This window comes from Colobus angolensis, unplaced genomic scaffold (assembly GCF_000951035.1).
Source record: "Colobus angolensis palliatus isolate OR3802 unplaced genomic scaffold, Cang.pa_1.0 Scaffold370, whole genome shotgun sequence".
NCBI classification, from domain to species: Eukaryota; Metazoa; Chordata; class Mammalia; order Primates; family Cercopithecidae; genus Colobus; species Colobus angolensis.
In genome coordinates, this window is record NW_012117044.1 from 1914541 (window position 1) to 1930662 (window position 16122).

Sequence of the window (16122 nt, forward strand, 5' to 3'; positions counted from 1 at the left end):
AAAAAAAAAAAAAAAAAAAAACCTTACAAAACAATAAATTATGTATAATACTTTTAACTAGTATGTCTATACGGCTATAACTTGAGTCAAAGAAACATTAAAATTACGTTCAGCATAGTCTGTATTACATATATTCTACTATTCTCTAATTTTTTGAAAATTATATTGCCTATAACTCTTTATTAACATAGTATTTCAATTACCGCACCATTTCCCAACTAAAGCTTATGACCATTTGGGAACTGAGTTTATAGAAATTGTTTCTGTTATAGTAATAATGATTTACTGGCCGGGCGCGGTGGCTCAAGCCTGTAATCCCAGCACTTTGGGAGGCTGAGACGGGCGGATCACGAGGTCAGGAGATCGAGACCATCCTGGCTAACACGGTGAAACCCGGTCTCTACTAAAAATACAAAAACTAGCCGGGCGAGGTGGCGGGCGCCTGTAGTCCCAGCTACTCCGGAGGCTGAGGCAGGAGAATGGCGTAAACCCGGGAGGCGGAGCTTGCAGTGAGCTGAGATCTGGCCACTGCACTCCAGTCCGGGCAGGCGACAGAGCGAGACTCCGCCTCAAAAAAAAAAAAAAAAAAAAAAAAAAAAAAAAAAAAAAAAAAAAAAAAAAAATAATAATGATTTACTGGAGAGAGATATTTTCTTCCAGTTTATTCAACTCAAGCATTCTACCTCATTAATTTCTACTGCTCAGCTCAGCCTTAAAATTAAGTGGGGGAAAGAACAATTTCATAAGCTCACAGACATCTGAAAAACACATTAAGAAAACATTTTTATATCCAACGTCCTCCAGTAGATTATTTGCACATTAGATCACATAATTCTTTCCACTGTATTATGCATCAACAGATTTCCTACAAGTCTAGAAAGGTCTGGAGTCTATACAAAGAAAAAACATGAAGAATTTAATCATCCTCATCAGCAGAGAAAAAAATTCAAAAACCATTTATACATTTATAAAATTACATGCCATCGTTCATGCTACAACCAGTTGTGCAAACTCCTCCATGTCTTTAATGATTCTTAACTCTAGAAATAGAGGTTTAACTTAGGACAAGGGAGGCAAGGAGGCCTCCACTGCAAACAAAACTTCCATCGTAACAAAGTGCTTGTTGAGAAGGATAATGTGATATGACAGCAGGCTTTTAACAGTAATGGTTTTCTCACTGCAGCAAAACCTGGAAGATCACTACAGATTATCAGTCCTAGCCACTTTTTTAATGAGTAGAAAAACCTGGAAGCTTTCTGTGGCAAATGCTGCAATGTGTTTTTTTTGTTTGTTTGTTTGTTTTTTTTTTTGGTAACATGTCTGTATAAAACATAGGACAGATGAAAACTTCTTATGGCCAATATACCACAAATAATGGTCTTAACTCTCCTTAGTCATTTATTATTTTAGTAAATCAAATGATAACCAAGTATCTTGGAAAATTTAGTTCACTACAAGGGAGTTTTTTTGTTTTTTTGAGACGGAGTCTCGCTCTGTCGCCCGGGCTGGAGTGCAGTGGCCGGATCTCAGCTCACTGCAAGCTCCGCCTCCCGGGTTTACGCCATTCTCCTGCCTCAGCCTCCCGAGTAGCTGGGACTACAGGCGCCCGCCACCTCGCCCAGCTAGTTTTTTGTATTTTTTAGTAGAGACAGGGTTTCACCGTGTTAGCCAGGATGGTCTCGATCTCCTGACCTAGTGATCCGCATGTCTTGGCCTCCCAAAGTGCTGGGATTACAGGTTTGAGCCACCGCCCCGGCCTGTTTTTTTTTTTTTTTTTTTTTGAGACGGAGTCTGGCTCTGTGGTCCAGGCTGGAATGCAGTGGCGCGATCTCAGCTCACTGCAAGCTCCGCCTCCCGGGTTCATGCCATTCTCCTGCCTCAGCCTCCCGAATAGCTGGGACTACAGGTGCCCGCCACCATGCCCGCCTAATTTTTGTATTTTTAGTAGAGACGGGGTTTCACCGTGGTCTCGATCTCGTGACCTCGTGATCTGCCTGCCTCGGCCTCCCAAAGTGCTGGGATTACAGGCATGAGCCACAGCGCCCGGCCAAATGGAGTCTTTTACTATGACAGCATTTCTCTTACTGATTATAAATCTTGTTTGAGTGATGTAGAGAAAAACAGAAAAAAATAGTTGGCTTTAAGAAATACTATCTAATTAAAAAATAAGAACACAAAACTAATATTATTTCCAGGACTTAACCATACCTCAAAACCATAATCCCTAGCATAAGAAAACACTTGAATTTCAAAACCTAGCAGTATCTGTTTTAACTATTATTACTAGTCCATTTATTAGGAAAAATAACTGAAAATGTGGAGACATAATGTATAATAAAGATATACATACTTTAATTAATAAAGATACACATACTTAAGCATACTATACTCAAAACTGAAGTGAAACTAGAACAGAACTACCACTATCTTTTATTAATATGGTACCTCATATGTTTTCTTTATATACACAATGTATTTTAGACAATGAGCTATAACTCAGACAATGGGTCACTACTGAAGGTTTACTTTTCAATAAAATAGAATGGAAAATATCAGTGGCAGTGTTAAAGCTAAGGTAATCTTTCTTCCTCTTCCCTTTAAGGGAAATACAGGTTTTGAGATATCCTACTTAATATTACAGTTGAATATTTTCCGATAAAATGAAAGAAAGGATACTGTAATTACTTCAGAATGTAAATGTTAGTTGCATAATTCTGTGGTTATTAAAAATGAAAGATTTCAATTAAAATTTTATTTGCCTAGTTCCTGAAAGGAACTCTATGGCCATAATCTAGAAGATTACATTATAACTGTTCTATCATATAAATTATGTTAAGAATATTATAGGAAACATTTTTCTGTTATTACATCTTGATTGTCATCATTCTATGAAATGTGTTTGTATCATGAATACGGTTCATTCACAGCCCAGAGTTAATCCCAACAAGCCTTCTAAGCACAAATGCAGATAGCTAAGTGTTTTGAGGAGAGAAAAGGATAACGAACGTGAAGATGGGAAAATAAGCTGTTAAAGGTATGTAACATGAAACCAAAGATCTCAGGATTGAAAGAAACCTTACAAGCCATCAATTCTAACTCTCTAAAACTGACTAAAAAACTGACTTCCTCTTACAACCAAGATGAAGTAATGGGCCAGATTTACTCTCAGATTTGCTCTCTTTAGTTGTCTTGAAACAACCAAAAACAAACAACCCTTCCTGCCAAAAAACCCAAAATATGAAACAATGATTTTCAAGATATTTAATATCAGGTAACAAAGGACAGTGATCCCCAGAGAAATAAGAAACAAGTGGTTGCCAGCTTACTGCTTTAGTTTCTGAGCCACACAAGGAGGGGAACCTAAGCAGAGCCCAACAGATTCCCTGAGTTGATGGGATGCAGCTCACAGTCTGAGGAGACCAAGGTATCTAGGATTAAAGCAAATAGTACCAGAATGGATACAGCTGCAGAGAGAGAGAACTCCAGAAATCTGAATAGGATATCCCATGGGTATTTGGCAGAGCACTGATCAGTGAAGGCTTATGAGGCAACTAACGGGCTAAGAAATGGACCACACACAAAATTAGAGGACACAGAACCCAGCATTCATACAGGGCCAGGATTAGTGCATGTTCCCACCAGCCAGACTGGAAAACCTCAAAATTCCCAGGGCACTGGGTAGACTAGCACTCAAGAAAGTCTTGTCTCAGTAGTGGGAAATAATTAGCTCCAGACTAAACATGGCACTAATCCTGCCAATACATCTTAAAAGCAAGACTTGAAAGGATCACATTATTTCCAAGTAATAGCACAACAAGCCTTAAGAATATTTATAAGAATATAGAAATATCTAGTACTCAACAAAATAAAATTCACAGTATCTGGCATCTCAACAAAAATTACCAGGCACAAAAAAATATGATCCATAATGAGAAAAATTGATGATTAAAACTGACCAACGATTAGAACTGACAGATGTGGGAGTCTGCAGAAAAAGCACACCAAAACAGCTATCATAACTGTATTTTTAAAATAATGTTTATGTTCAAAAATTTAAGTAGAAGTATGAATGACATAAAAGAGATCCAAGTTAAACTTCAAGAGATGAAAATTTCAGTGTCTGAGATGAAAAATACACTGAATGGGATTAATGGCAGATTAGATATTTTAGAAGAAAATATTAGTAAACTAAAGATACAGCAACAGAAACTATGCAAAATACAGAAAGAAAAAAGAATGAAAAATTTAAACAGAGCATTGATAAGCTCTGTGACAACTTCAAACAGCCTAATATACATGTAATTGGAGTCCCCAAAGAAGGGGGAAGGAGTCAGGAGAAATAAATAAACAAGGCTGAAAATTTCCCAAATTTAATGGAAACTATAAACACACATAAGAAACTCAACCAATCCCAAATAGCCATAAAGAAAATTGTAGCAAGGCACATGATAATCAAATTGCTCAAATCCAATGTAAAGAGAAAAATCTTTAAACTGGCCACATGAAAAATGCACATCACATACAAGGAACAAAAGATAATGACAGATTACTCCTCGAAAGCTGCAAGTAATTAGATAGTGGAACAATTATCTTTAAAGAACTGAAAAGAAAAATATACCAGCCTACAATTCTATACCCAGAAAAATTATCTTTGAAAAAGGCAAAATACTTCCCCTACATAAAAAGCTAAAGGAATTCATCACCATCACACCTGTACTGTAAGTCTTTTAGGCACAGGAACATAATACCAGAAGGGAATATGGATTTATACAAAGCAATGGAAAACATCATTAATGTTAAACTACATTGGTAACATAAGATTTTTGCTCATTATTATCTAAATCTCTTCAAAAGATAACTGAATAAAATAGACAAAAATCCTAGAAAGATAGAAACAAAACTGATTTAAGAAGAAATACCGGATATGAATAGACTTACATGACAAAAGATTGAATTAATGATAATAAAAAAAACTACTCACAATGAAAAGTCCAGGCTCAGAGGCTTCACTGGTGAAATCTACCAAACATTTATTTATTATTATTCTTATTTTTTTGAGACGGAGTTGTGCTCTTGTTGCCCAGGCTGGAGTGCAATGGCGCAGTCTCAGCTCACCGCAATCTCTGCCTCCCAGGTTCAAGGGATTCTCCTGCCTTAGCCTCCCGAGTAGCTGGGCTTATAGGCATGCGCCACCATGCCTGGCTAATTCTGTATTTTTAATAGAGATGGGGTTTCTCCATGTTGGTCAGGCTGGTCTCGAACTCCTGACCTCAGGGGATCCACCCACCTCAGCCTCCCAAAGTGCTGGGATCACAGGCGTGAGCCACCACGCCCAGCCTAGTAAACATTTAAATAAGAATTATTATTATTAAATAAGAATTATCTTCACAGACTCTTCCAAAAAACAGAAGAGGAGGAAGCATTCTATAAGGTCAGTATCATCCTACTACCAAATCCAAAGACATTAAAAGAAAACCATAGGCCAATATCCTATATGAATATAAATACAAAAATCCTCAACAAAATACTAGCAAAACGAACCCAGCAATATATAAAAGGAATCATGACCAAGATTTGTCCCAGGACTGCAAGGTTGGTTTAACATCTGAAAATCAATTAATACAATATACCATATCAATAGAAGACAAAATTCACTTGATCATCTCAACAGACATGGAAAAAGCATTGGACAAAAACACCATTTCCTAATAAAAAGCATTCCATAGGGGCTGGGGGCAGTGGCTCACACCTGTAATTCCAGCACTTTGGAAGGCCGAGGTGGGCGGATCACGAGGTCAAGAGATAAAGACCATTCTGGCTAGCAGGATGAAACCCCACCTCTACTAAAAACACAAAAAAATTAGCCGGGTGTGGTGGTGGCATGCACCTGTAGTCCCAGCTACTCAGGAGGCTGAGTCAGGAGAATCACGTGAACCTGGGAGGCAGAGGTTGCAGTGAGCCGAGATTGCGCCACTGTACTCCAGCCTGGGCAACACAGCGAGACGCCATCTCAAAAAACCAAACCAAACCAAACCAAACCAAACCAAACCAAACACCATTCAATAAACTAGAAGAGACCTTAATATAAGAAAAGGGTCCTACAAAAACCCCATAGCTAACATTGTATTTAATGATGAAAGACTGCATGCCTTTCCCCAAGATCAGGAATAAGACAAGCATGTCTGCTCTTGTCACTTCTATTTACATTGTTCTAGCCAAAGCAAGTAGGCAAGAAAATGAAATAAAAGGCATCCAGATTGGAAAGGAAGAAGTAAAACTATCCTTATCTGCAGATGATATGATCTGTATGCACAAAATCCTAAGGAATTCACTAAAAATCTATTATAACTAATAAATGAGTTCAGCCAGGTTGTAGGATACAATATCACTCTACAAAAATCAATTGTATCTCTACATATTAGCAATAAGCAATCTGAAAAAGAAATTAACAAAAACAATTCTGTATACAATATGGCATTGAAAAGAATAAAATAGTAATAATTTTAACAAAAGAACTGCAAGACTTGTATTCATAGAAACTACAAAACGTTGTTGGAAGACATTTAAGATTTAAATAAACAGAAAGACGCCACACTCATGATTGGAAGGCTTAATATTGCTAAAAGGGTAATGCTCCCCAATTAATATACAGATTAAACACAATCCTCTTCAAGAATCCCAGTGGACTCCTGGCAGAAATTGGCAAGATGATCTTAAAATTTATACAAATTCAAGAAACCCAGAATAACCCAAACAATATTGAACAAGAAAAATGAAATTGGAGGAAAACACTTCCCAATTCCAAAAATTACTACAGAGCCACAGGTAATTAAGACAATGTGGTATGGCATAAAAATAGACATATAGTCAATGGAATGGAACTTAAAGCCCAAAAATAAATCATCACATTTATGGTTAGTTGATTTTCAACAAGAGTGGCAAGACAGTTCAATGGGTGAAAGAATAGTTTTTTCAATAAATAGTACTGGGACAACTGGATATTTACAGGCAAAAGAATGAAACTAGACTCCTACTTCACACCACATTCAAAAATTATCTCAAAATGGGTCAAAGATCTGAATGTAAGAGTCAAAGCTATAAAACTCTTAGAATAAAACCTATGTGTAAATATTTGTGACCTTGGATCAGGCAACAGCTTCTTAGATACGACACCAAAATCAAAACAAATATTAATTGGACTTCATCAAAATAAAAAAACTTGTGTTGCAAAGGACATCATCAAGAAAGTGAAGAAATAACACACAGACTTAGAGGACATTTGTAAATCATTTGTCTGTCTTACTTTAAAACGAAAAAAAAAGATAACTCGACAACCAAAGATCTGAACAGACATTTCTATAAATATAAAGAAACAGCCTATATGAGTACATGAAAAGATGCTCAACACCATTAGCCAAAAAGGAAATGCAAATCAAAAGCACAATTAGATACCACTCCACATTCACTAGCATGTAATTCCAAGTGAATCTTAGACCTAAATGGAAAACCTAAAACTATAAAACTAAAAGCAAACATAGGATAAAATCTTTGTCACTCTGAGTTAGGCAACTATTTCTTAGATATGATATTTAACAGCATAAATGATAAATTGAATTTCATCAAAATGAGTAATCTGTGCTCTTTCAAAGACACTGTTAAGAGAATGAAAAGACAAGTCATAGACCTGGAGAAAATATGGGTAAAGCATGCATCTTATAAAGGACTTGTACCAAGAATATATTTTAAAATGATCAAAATGAAATAATAAACCAAACTCAATTAAAATGTGGGAAAAGGCCTGAACACTTCAAATAAACACTTGAAAAAGATGCTCAACATTGTTAGTCACTAGGGAAATGCAAATCAAATCATAATGAGACACCACTACACACAAGGGCTAAAAATAGAATAGCTAACATTAAAAAGAATGACTATACCAAGTGTTGTTAACGTGGAAGGACTAGAACTTTCATACACTGCTGATGGGAATATAAAATAGTTTTGTTAATAAGTTATGAACTTAACAAGTTAGATTATTTTCTTTCTTATTAAAAAAAAAAAAAAAAAGACAGGACCTTGCTCTGTTACCAGAGCTGTAGTGCAGTGGCTCTATCATATTATAACTCAATGCAGCCTAACTCCTGGGCTCAAGTGATCCTCCTGCCTCAGCCTCCCGAGTATCTGGGATTACAGGTGGGAGCCACTACATCTGGTGTGATGGCTAATATTGAGTGTCAACTTGACTGGACTGAAGGATACAAAGTATTGTTCATGGGTGTGTCTCTGAGGGTGTTGCCAAAGGAAATAAACATTTGAGTCAGTGGACTGGGAGGGGTAGACCCACCCTCAATCTGGGTGGGCACCATCTAATCAGCTGCCAGTGGGGGTAGAATAAAACAGGCAGAAGATGGAAGAGCTGACTTGCTGAGTCTTACAGACTTCATCTTTCTCCCATGCTGGATGCTTCCTGCCCTGGCACATCAGACTCCAAGTTCTTCAGCTTTTGGACTCTTGGACTTACACCAGTGGTTTTTCAGGGGCTCTTGGGCCTTTGGCTGCACAGACTGAAGGCTGCACTGTTAGCTTCCCTACTTCTGGGACTCAGACTGATCCACCACTGGCTTCTTTGCTCCTCAACTTGTAGATGGCCTATCATGGGACTTCACCTTGTGATGGAATGAGTCAATTCTCCTTAATAAACTCCCTTTCATATATACATATATCCTCTTAGTTCTGTCCCTCTAGAGAACCCTAAAACACTTTGCTAATTAAAAAAAATTTTTTTTTTAGAGAGTCTTGCTATGTAGTCCAGGCCAAGTTTCTTAATAAGTTAATAAGCCTACTCATATGATCCAGCCATTCCATTCCTAGATACTTACCCAAAAGAAATGAAAGCACATATTCATACTATTAAAATAAGATGGAGACTAGATCTGTAAATCTCCTGAACAGACAAAGCCAGTTAAGCCATTAAAACAACCCTGACCTTGCAAATATAAGCAATAGAAGCAAAACTTAGTTTGGGCTGTTTGCAAATGTAAACTTTGGTTATTTTTTGCTGTGCCTGTATTAAAGAAACATTAGGCTGGGCATGGTGGCTCATGCCTGTAAGCACCTTGGGAGGCTGAAACAGGAGGATCACTTGAGACCAGAATTTGAGATCATCCTCGGCAATATAGCTAGCGAGACCTTGCTTCTATAAGAAATTAAAAAAATTAGCCAGGCGTGGCAGTGCATGTCTGTAGTTCCTGTTGTCCTGGTTACTTGAGGCTGAGATGGGAGGATCACTTGAGCCCAGGAGTTCAAAGCTGCAGAGAGCTATGATCACACCAAAGCACTCTAGCCCTGTCTCTTAAAAAAAAAAAAAAAAAAAAAAGAAAAAGAAAAAGAAACAAACAAACTTAGGTTATGCCAATTAGAAGCCATCAACTAACTTATATAACTAGGGACTTTACAATAGGATGGACTAAACAAGGCAACTATATAAATGCAATTAATCAAATATTGTCTTTGCCTTGCTTCCTTGTTCATCCTATAGAAGTCTTCCGCTCACATTCCTTCGGTGGAGTCCCAAATCACTTTTGATTTGTTGTTGCCTGATTCATGAATTGCTGTTTGCTCAGATAAAGCTCTTTAAAATTTTATTCTGCCTCAGTTTATATTTTAACCATACCAAAACCTGTACACAAATGTTCATAGCAACTTACATGTGTAGAGCCCAAAAGCAGAAACAACCCAGTGTCCATCAACAGGTAAATGGACAAAATGTAAAACAGACACACAATGGAACACTGCTTAGTAATAAAAAGGAATAAACTCTGACACATGCTTCACCATGCATAAATATCAACAATTACTCTGAGTAATAGGAGCCAGGCAACAGAAGTACTTACTATATGATTCTATTTATATAAAATTTTAGAAAATGCAAGGTAATTTGTGGTTAACTGAAGGTAAATCAATCAATGATTTCCTGTGGGAGGTGGTACCAGAAGGAATTATAAAAAGGGATGGAAAACCTTTTGGGAGTAATAAGATTTGTTCATTACTTTGGTTGCAGTGATGATTTCACAGGTGTACACATATGTTAAAACTTATCAAATTGCACACTTTAAATATGTGTAGTTTATGTCAATTATACCTCAATGAAGCTGTTTAAAAAATAACGCGAAGTCAGATTTAGTAGTAGTGCCAAAAAGGCATTTGTAAAAAAAAATTAAAAAAAAAAAACCCTCCAGTTTGTTTACTGAGGTATAAAGATCTATTGATTACAAGTTTGCATTTAAAAACCAAAACTAAGCCCCTCATCTCCCCAAAAGTAGAGTACTACATATTTCTCTAAAGGTCTTACCATATCTTTTCTCTTTGCCTTGTGACCTGGAGACAAGAGAAGTGTTAAAGATAGTTAATTCCACAGCACTAGTCCCTTACATAATAATATGACCCTTAAGGAGTTTCTACTCAATCTTGACTATACACAATTTTTGGTACTACGAACACAAATGTTACGCATCTTTTCCAGGACATGTACATTGCAGTATGTCAAGCTAACCTGCAAGACCAATCTACCGCCCTCTGAAGGATACAATCCATTTGAGTCTATTATAAAACATATTCTGTATAATCTTCCCAAATTTTCTGCAAAGAACAATTTCACATTAAAGTTTTCAAAAACTAAATTTATAATTTTGAGTTCATTTTTTACAAAGCAAAAACAAAGTCACACAATTATTTGGAAAACATAAACCAGTCAGAAAACTAAACCATTATGAAATGTAAATATCTAGGAAGCAGGAGATTAGAATGTTTTATTTCTTGGTAAGTTCTTGATTACTTGATGAGTATTACAGTGATGCATGGGTTGTCAATATGTTACTGAATAAGTGATCTGTAAGTACTGATCATTTGAAAGCAGCACTTATTCAACAAATACTTGATTACCTACTGTGTGTCAGGCACTGTGCTGAGTACCAAGGACAAGTAATATCAAATGGATCCTTTTGACAGCCTGTTTCTGGAGAAAACTATACTCATGGCACCTGGATTTCAGCAAGACAAAGGAGAAAAAGGTGCCAAACTGTGGCACAGTAAAAACAACTTAAAGAGTCAAGTGTAACAGCTACTTAATAGCTATGTAACCTTAGGCATAACACTTTACCTCTTGGGGCTTCCTCTAAAAAATGAGGCAGTTTTGCTTGAACAGTCAATGTTCCTTCCAAGATATTATGATTCCTTTAGTTAAACCCACACACACACACACACACACAATTTTTGTAGAGAAAACTTGATTTAAATGCACAGGCCATTTAATCCAGCAATTCACAATTCCACTTTCCTGATTCTATACTACAGAAGTATCCATACTACTATATAAGGTCACATACATAGGATGTTTATCAGTGTTATATGTAAGAGCAAAATAAAAACAGAAGCAACTTAAAGTTCATCAATGGAGGAAAGGTTAAATTAACTGAAGACATTTATACAACAGAATATTTTAAAGGAATTAGATACATCTTTATGTGCTGATGTAGATAATACCTACAAAATGGTGTTAACATGTTGCAAATATTTTTTCTCAGTTTGTCTTGTCTACAATAGGCTTGGGAGCCAGATGGCCTGAATTCAAAGATCTGCATCATGGTTTCCTACTCTTCATTACAGACAAATTCCATAATATATGTAAACTTCAGTTTCCTCCTCTGTTAAGTGGGAATAATTACAGAACCTACCTTAGAGTATAATTATAACACTTACTCAAGTAAAACATGACAAGCATAAGTGCTCAGTAAGTGTTAGGTATTATTTCCTATTACGCAAAGTTTTGTTGTTGGTGGTGGTAGTGGTAATAGACTCAAATCTATCAATCTTTTCCTACTTCTTGATTTTAGCTTCCCTACTCGAAGTAATCCTAATAAAAGTAAATTTTCCCTCAAATAGATAGCTAATTCTTGCCATTTATCATGTAATCCATGCTCTTGTCACTAGTTTGAAATGCCACCTTTATCATTAGCAAAATTTCTATATATGCATAAGTCAATTTCTGACCTCTAAACCAGGAATCAGCAAGTATTTTAGGTCAGACAGTAAACGTCACAACCAGTTGATTCTGCTTTTGTGGCACAAAAGCAGTCACAGATGATATGTAAGTGAATGAGTATAGTTGGGTTCCAAGAGACACTGAAATTTGAACTTCATATAATTTTCATGGGTCATGAAGCATTATTTTCTTTTTCTCCCCAAAGCATTAAAAAGTGTAGGGCTTGGGCACGGTGGCTCACGCGTGTAATCCCAGCACTTTGGGAGGCTAAGGCAGGCGGATCACGAGGTCAGGAGTTCAAGACCAGCCTGAGGAACATGATGAAACCCTGTCTCTACTAAAAATACAAAAATTAGCCGGGCATGGTGGCGTGCACCTGTAAACCCAGCTACTCAGGAGGCTGAGGCAGGAGAATCACTTGAACCCAGGAAACAGAGGTTGCAGTAAGCTGAGATCGCGCCACTGCACTCCAGCCTGGGCGACAGAGCAAGACTCTGTCTCAAAAATAAATGAATAAATAAATACAAAATAAAAAAATAAAAAGTGTAAAACCAGTCTTAGATCACAGGCTATACTAAAATAGGCAGCCAGCCATACTGGCAATCCCTGCTTTAACTTCTAAAAAATTGTTACACTTTAAAAATTTCACAAAATAAATACATGTGATAAAAAGGTTAAACATCATATAAGGACATACAACCCCAATCCCTGCTGTGAGCTGGTAGGGAAGAAGAGTGGGGAACAGTCAGCAAACCTAACACATCCTTCCATAAGCTCTCAGAAAAATGCATACTTCTTGATCATCCCCACTGTATAGATGAAGAAGACCAGAGAGGGAAGGGTTGATCTATATTTGCCAGTCCTTTGTCCTGATACTTATTTCTCCCTGGCTCAGGCTGCCCAAGATTCTGCCTGGACACTCCTACCTTCAGGATCTCTGTTATCTCTGTGGTTATTTCTTCTTTTCCAATTTCTAACGCCTCCTGGAACTCCTATTAGATGTATATTGGCTCTTCTAGATCTACTTTGCATGTCATGGCTAGTCTTTCCCACTTTCTTTTTCTTTCTTCTTACCTTTTTTTTTGAGACAGTTTCACTGTCAGGCTGAAGTGCAGTGGCAGCCTGCACTGCCTGAACAGCTGGGATGACAGGTGTGCACTACCATACTGCTAATTTTAAAAATTATTTGTAGCCAGGTGTGGTGGCTCACGCCTGTAATCCCAGCACTTTGGGAGGCCGAGGTGGGTAGATCATGAGGTCAGGAGATCGAGACCATCCTGGCTAACATAGTGAAACCGCATCTCTACTAAAAACACAAAAATTAGCCGGGCGTGGTGGTGGGCGCCTGTAGTTCCAGCTACTCAGGAGACTGAGGCAGGAGAATAGCATGAACCTGGGAAGCGGAGCTTGCAGTGAGCCGAGATCGTGCCACTGAACTCCAGCCTGGGCAACAGAGCCAGACTGTCTCAAAAAACAACAAAAAACTTATTTGTAGAGACAGGATCTCATTATGTTGCCTACGCTGGTCTCAAACTCCTGGGATCCAGCAATCCTCCTGCCTCAGCCTTCTAAAGTGTTGGAATTACAGGCATGAGCCACCACACCTGGCTCTTTCCTACTTTCCATGTTTAAATATTCAAGAATTGATTGCTTTTTTTCACGTCACCCTGTATGTGTTCAGTAGGCATAATACCTTAACAAATTTGAAGATACTAATACTTATTTTAAAGTTTTCTTTTGTCTTACATTAGCTCCACTGCTTCAGTGCCTAGTTCTTGTATTTGTTTGGTCTGAAGCTTCTCCTAGATGCTACAGATTTCCCACAAATTTTTAGTGATTTTTGTTGTGTGTTCACATTATAAATATGCTAGTAAATATCTCAGTCCATATGAAAATCACTGTACTCCTGCTGTAAATTCACATTTGTAACTAGCCTTATAATTCAATTTTACACTTATACCTAGTGCTTGTGTAGCATGACAATAACAATGTTAAGTTCTTTGACTTGCAGTCCCACGCTTCTTCAATCCACTTTCAGTCATATCCTTTTGGTATTTCATTTCCTCTAAAAAACCACTAACTTGAGTAACACAGTTCTTACGTAAACGTTATGCTAAACTTCAGAGTCAGATCCTCACCAGCTCTAACAGACTTGTCTAACAGTTAAACAAACAATGACAGTCCGACAGAAGACGGTCATAAATGTGCAATCCAACGGGTAAATAATAACATGGTTATGAATGAATCACTTACATCTTGAACTCTTAATAGTTATGCTTTTTTTAAACCAACCTTGAATGTTATATTAGTTAAAATAACTAATTCTATTACATTAAAAAAAGATGACTCCACGTTGGTTAAATTTTCTGCCTTTGGTTCGTGATGGTATGGTTGGTAATGACTCCATGTTGGTAATTTTCTGCCTATGTCATGACTCAGTCATTCTATAGCTGACAGAAATGCATACAGATGCTCACCAAGACATTTAATTTACAAGGATGTCCACAGTATTCTTTTTTTTTTCTTTTTGAGACTGAGTCAGGCTCTGTCACCCAGGCTGGAGTGTAGAGGCACGATCTTGGCTCACTGTAACCTCCACCTCCTGCCTCAGCCTCCCCAGTAGCTGGGCTTACAGGCATCCGCCACCACGCCTGGCTAATTTTCGTATTTTTAGTAGAGATGGGGTTTCACCATATTTGCCAGGCTGGTCTCGAACTCCTGACCAAGTGATCCACCCGCTTGGCCTCTGCAAGCGCTGGGATAACAGGCCTCAGCCAACATGCCGGGCCCACAGTATTCTTAATATCCAAAATACATCACATACAAAAATTGGGAACAAAAATGTCCATCAACTGAAGAGTAGTCACATATTATTCAATGGACTATTACACAATAATAATACAATACCATGAAATAGCATGGGTGTGTCTCACAAACAATATGCCGAGAACACTATGCAATCCATTAACATGAAGCTCAAAACAGAGAAAACTAAAAGCTGACAAGAGAAGTTAGAATACAGATGGGAAAACAGGGATATAACTGACTTGGAAGAAGCACAGGCAAACAGGATGATGGAAATGTTCTACGGTTATAATTTGATATATCTAGTGGTTCCACAGGGTAATAAGTAAGTAAAAATTCATTGAGCTGTACAATTAAGATTCGTGCTCTTATTGATTTCATATGTATTGTATGCCTCAACAAAAACAAAGAGAAAAATGCAGCTTCTAAACTGGTTGGAACTGTGCTTAGTTAGGCCAAAATCCTCTGAGCCACAAATACTGGAAATCCAACATCTTTTTTCATTCTTTTAGTTACATGACAACTTTAAACAAATGGTGTAAGAATAATAGTACAAAATCAACGCTAACACTCAGTCCTAAAATACTTGGCATCTTACTTCCAAGATCGAAAATACTAATTTAATACAACTTCAAAAAACATTAATTACCAGACATGAAGGCCCTGCTCCTGCGAGCCTTGAATGACGGTGAAACGTCACGACATCCCACATCTATCTCAAAAGCACTCTAGAAAATGTCTCCAAGTTTAACAAGCCAAGGGCTCAGGAAGAAAAGCTTCAGATGTATAATCAAACTATCATACCGCCAATACCATCATCACAAACAGAAGTATCACTGTCGTGCTTCCTGCACTGCTCAAGGGTAGGGTCATTTTTAAGGTGCATTCTCCGACAACACCAGAGGCTTCCCGTCTCCTCCGCCCCACTGAGCCCTCCACGACCGAGCATCTTTACCGGCCCTCGCTCTACCATCTACAGATAAAGAGGGGCTGCGGGCAGAACTATTTTAACGCGATGACGAGGTCACCGCTGACTAAAGTTTATCCACTGAGAGGAGCAGAGATGGTGATGAGTTGGTTAAAAAAAAAAAAAAAAGACCAACACTGACACGCGAACCAACCATCTCTGGCTGCGCTCTCCCCAAAACCGGAGCCTACTCCGGCAGGCTCATCCCTGAGGGACAGGGCCCCCAGCAGGACCCGTCCGCGAGGCGACCCCACCCGACCAGACAGAAGCCCGCAGCCCGGCCGCCCGCACTGCCCAGTCTCGAGCCGGC

The 16122-nt window shown here is 38.0% G+C and overlaps 1 protein-coding gene across 1 annotated transcript in view; it reads right to left on the reverse strand.

The window, feature by feature from the left end:
* The window catches only part of CSGALNACT2 (chondroitin sulfate N-acetylgalactosaminyltransferase 2), a 45650-nt gene extending 29709 nt beyond the window's left edge, over nt 1-15941 (reverse strand). The window contains exon 1 of the mRNA XM_011953804.1: nt 15495-15941. The gene's annotated coding sequence lies outside the window, so the exon portion shown is untranslated. The remainder of the gene's footprint in view (nt 1-15494) is intronic.
* Between the last annotated feature and the right edge of the window lie 181 nt (nt 15942-16122).